At 36.0% G+C, this 4,807-nt stretch overlaps 2 long non-coding RNA genes across 2 annotated transcripts; one reads left to right on the forward strand and one right to left on the reverse strand.

Moving 5' to 3' along the window:
- Positions 1 to 1,427: 1,427 nt before the first annotated feature.
- Positions 1,428 to 3,714, forward strand: LOC111947782. The gene is made up of 2 exons (XR_002873711.1): positions 1,428 to 1,685; positions 2,712 to 3,714. It is a non-coding gene; the product is annotated as an uncharacterized LOC111947782 (long non-coding RNA).
- Positions 3,407 to 4,606, reverse strand: LOC101154839. The gene is made up of 3 exons (XR_002873710.1): positions 4,418 to 4,606; positions 4,088 to 4,147; positions 3,407 to 3,997 (listed from the first exon to the last, which is right to left on the reverse strand). It is a non-coding gene; the product is annotated as an uncharacterized LOC101154839 (long non-coding RNA).
- Positions 4,607 to 4,807: the final 201 nt, after the last annotated feature.

A 4,807-nucleotide genomic window follows, 5' to 3' on the forward strand; every position in this document is an offset into this window, starting at 1 on the left:
AACATGATCCCAAATTTCCAATTTTTTCTTTGTACTTAGTACATGTCATAACTCTTTACTAACCTAAAATAGGAAGTGGAACATCAAAGAAACGTCAGTTAACAATGCCCTGACAGATTTTGAGTTATTGCTACTAAATCATAATTAATGCAGTCAGTGTATCCTCTTTGCAATACTCCAGACGCACAACATCTTAAACTGACAGAGCCGCAGGAATCTACTGAAACACAATGGAGCCGTGACTGTAAGCTCAAACATTTGCATCTCAAAACAAAGCTTTGAAAAGTCAAGTTAATGAAAAACATAAAATAAGGAAGGTGATGCCAAATGATATGTTATTCTTTAAAAAATGTATAAACTTTTAGAGAACTACAACAGTTTATTGTTCTTTACTGTAAATACTGCTTGTCATACACAGCTCAGCTTACAACAGAGGTATGAAACACAAGAGAAACAAAATAAAGAGTAAAGATTAGTGTTAAAAATGAGTGCTTTCATGGAAATTGTGGAGGAATCAAAGAAAAATAAACTTTCTAGTTCCTTTTGGCCACTAAAGTTTTAAACCGTGAAAATCCTTTATTTAAAAAAGGACTTACAGGAGCTAAATAAGTCTCTTATCTTCCAGTTCAATAGTCATATTACCATAGACAAAAACAACCCAACTGCATTAGGAAACCTCACAGCAAAGAGATTTTTGGCTCCTGTCTTGGTTGGAAAAGCTCTGGGTTATTTTTTCCTGTTGCTGTGGCTTCCTATTAAAAGTAATAACCCTTGTGCTATCCTAGGCACTTTAACATTGGGAGTGGGGTCATCTAGACCCACTAGACAGTGCTCTGAACCTTTTTTCTTCAATGATTTGTGATCTTCACTGGTGTCCATGGATCACATGAAATCCTCTTCACCTTTATCCACCTTTGTCATGGTAGGGAGAACACTTCAATGTAAGGGTGGGGTCATCTAAGATAGCACAAGGGTTAAGCTGTGTCACAACTCAAGGAGGGAGGGTTTCCCTGTGTCCTCCTGGCAGGGGCAAAGATGGGCACATCAGCTTTATTTTCTTCTATCTTCCATCACGTTCCCTCAACAGCTTCTTTAGATTCCATCTTCCATCTGAGTCCATCTTAAAAACAAAACAAGAAAAAACAACAACCAGCCTGTGGCTTCTGCTTGTATTCCTCAGTAATATTTTATCTTCAGTTGGGCAATTTTCACAGAACTATACTGAATCTGAGTTTGACGGAAGAGGATTAGGGCCATGGAGAAATAAAAAAAAAGGTCATAGACAATTCTGACTTTAAAGTCAGAATTCTGACTTTAATCTCAGAATTCTGACTTTAATCTCAGAATTCTGACTTTATTCTCAGAATTCTGACTTTAAACTCAGAATTCTGACTTTAATCTCAGAATTCTGACTTTATTCTCAGAATTCTGACTTTAATCTCAGAATTCTGACTTTAATCTCAGAATTCTGACTTTATTCTCAGAATTCTGACTTTAATCTCAGAATTCTGACTTTAAAGTCAGAATAGTGCGCTACAGTCGCATGTGAGCCACATTCTTCACTTCAGCACTGCCGAGTCCAAGGAGCTGCCGGAGTGAAACCAACAAAATTGACGTCTGTAAGTGTCTTTTTGCACGCTGAGGGTTGACCAGAGGAGCTCATTTCGCTAATGGAAGAACAGAGGGTAAGTAAAAAGAAATCGTTTTAAACTGAATCTTGTATGAACGGTTACGGGCAGCAGGCTATGCTAGCATTTTGCATCGGTCATGCAGGGCTTTGCATAGCTGGTGCAAAAAATGCTTTGTGATAGCACCCATTGTCGTGCCCGTTTATATCAACAACTACCTTATAATTTCGTTTTTTATACCCTTCAGAAAATACTCTCTGCGTATGTCTAACAGATTGTCGTGTTTTACTATGCAGCATCATGCCCACTGATCTTTTAGTTTACACGTCCAATAACTTTAACGTTCGGTTTTCAGCCTTCTCTTCACGTGACAGACACGTTCTCTATTTTTATTATCTCATTGTTAAACAAACACTCTGCAAACGACGGTCCCCCGTCACAGAATCATACCCTTTCATAACATTTAATACAATATTGTAATTTTTGTTATTCTGTATCTGCACGAGTTTAAATAAAGTTCAGGTGGTGGAAGTCACGTGACACCTCGGAGTAGAGTTGCGTATCCACGGCAACCGCCGTTTCTTCTTCGTTGAACCGTAGCAATGTGTTTACTATTTAGCACATTAGCACCCACATTAAGCTATCGGCACCGCTGCAAACTTCACAGGGTACAGTTTATTATTATTTTTACAGGGCGGGTTTTTTTATTTTATTTTTATTGGGCGGGGGGTTTTTAAACACCGCGAAGCTTGATCGTTACGTCATTATGTACGTAGTTCTGCAGAATCGGATGATTGACTCTTCTGTAGACTACTATTTTCTATTTTCTCAGCTGCATTTTCATAGTCCGTTCGGATTCACCTGATTAACCACATTTGTCCAGTTTTAGTGGGCATATAAATGGCCAACAAGTACATTTATGTCAAATGTTTGCACACAGCAAGAAAGAAAGAAGCTCCATTTATCACTTTTTTATTTATGCTTCTGAAAATACTACTGGACTTGTTTTTTTTCCTATATGTTCCCTGTGACATCAAATAATACTCATTTCTTTTATAACTAATGTATTTTTCTTTTGTGCAGATTGACAGTGATGTCATTGCTGTGGAGGATCCAGAAATGACACTTCACATCCCTCCCTGTGGAGTCTGCAACATGTCATTGCAGAAAGAAGTTCTTTTGCTGAGATTTCTTCCCATCAGATGCTAGACTCTACATTAGACACTGGAAACTTGTTCTTGTTATTATTTTTAAGCACATTTATTTATTTATCTGTCGTTTTTAATGGAGCTATGGTAACAAAGTAATTTGACTGTTTTGTCGTTTTTTCTTAAATATATGTGCGATAGTACATATCTGAGAATACCTGCAGATAACTGACATACCTTTTCCTTTTAATTTGAATTTATTTCTGATTCATTTTCTGAACCCATTTTGTCCCTTTTGGGACCTAGGGGCTGCTGGAGCCTATCCCGGCCTCTTATTTCTTCTGTGAAATTTAAAGAAATATGTATAACTAAACACATTTTTTCTCATTTTATTATTTACTTTTAATTTTCAGTATTTCCATAACAGATGCATCAAATAATAGTAACCTAAGATCAAAAGTATTAAATCAACTGTATTTCCATTATATGATTTATTTGTTTCCTTTTGAAATATTCGGCCACTTGCATTACATGTGTTAGTTCTGACCTTTTAAATAATGTTAGCAACTCCTGTTTAACTCACACGTGGTAAAAAAGGTGTTATGGTTCCTATAAATTCATACAAAAACATTTCAGAAGAAAGACCTTTATTCATACATTTTTATAGAAACATTACAGTTTATAATTTATAACATAGCAACAATTTATCATTAAGTTATGCATATTATAATAGGGAATGTGTTAAATTTGCTTCTTCTCTTCCCATTTCAAGCATTAACTGTTTAGTTTGTATAATGAAAAGTAAGATACAGGGATGTATACTCAGATTGTGACTTATTTTTGTTTCTTCATATATGTGCTGTTCCTGTGTTGAAGGAAGTATGTTCCAATTGACCATGATTGAAACAATAAACTCAAATTAATGTTGTTTCTAATAACTGCTTCCAACTTAGAATAGTCTTATTTTCAAAATAAACTTCTCTCAGCTGCACAATGACGTACTGGTTAGCAGGCGTGCCTCATAGCAAGAGGGCTTCAAATCCCAAAAGGGTCCTGTGTGGAGTTAGCATGTTCTCCTGCATACATGACCTTCCGGCAGCTTCTTCCATCAGTCCAAAAAGCATTATAGTTGATTAATGTAAAGTGTGTGAATGGTGATTGTGTGTGTTGTGTCTGTCCCAGAGCTGCATCATCCTCCAAAGCGATGACATCACGGTCAATCTGCACAAAAGAAAAATTAATTAATAATAATAATTTAAAAAAAAAGTATGAGTTTTACTTGATGTCACAGTAAAAATATAAGAAAATTACCATCTTCTTTTTCTCCAAATTAAGTCTTGGCATGTGGAGTTCCATTTTTCTGCATGTCAGCTAATAAGACGATAAAACATAAAATGACGTGGAGGGAGGCATGAGAGCTAAATATTGTAATAAAGTCAAAATGTAAAAAAGTCAAAAAGGTAGGTGAATGCAAACAACTGCAGTGTGCAGAAATGCACAACTTGAAACTCCGTCCGTGAGACTGTCACAGATGTCGATAACAGCATACAAAGTTTTAAAAGACGTTATACAGTTACAAAATGCTAGCATAGTCTGTCGCCGTTTCATTAAACAATTCTAAATTAATCTCTTTTTACTCACCTTCTGTTAACACACTGGCCTCCTGGTAAACTTCAGCACGCAACGAGAAACTTAAAGAGGACATTTTCGTTAGTTCCACTCAGCATGTATGACTCCACAGTGCTGCTAAAGCTAACTGAAGGAAGTAGCTCACAGGCCTCCGTAGTTCTGAGATTAAAGTCAGAATTCTGAGTTTAAAGTCAGAATTCTGAGATTAAAGTCAGAATTCTGAGATTAAAGTCAGAATTCTGAGTTTAAAGTCAGAATTCTGAGATTAAAGTCAGAATTCTGAGATTAAAGTCAGAATTCTGAGTTTAAAGTCAGAATTCTGAGATTAAAGTCAGAATTCTGAGTTTAAAGTCAGAATTCTGAGTTTAAAGTCAGAATTCTGAGAATAAAGTCAGAATTCTG

This window comes from Oryzias latipes, chromosome 1 (assembly GCF_002234675.1).
Source record: "Oryzias latipes chromosome 1, ASM223467v1".
Lineage (NCBI taxonomy): Eukaryota > Metazoa > Chordata > Actinopteri > Beloniformes > Adrianichthyidae > Oryzias > Oryzias latipes.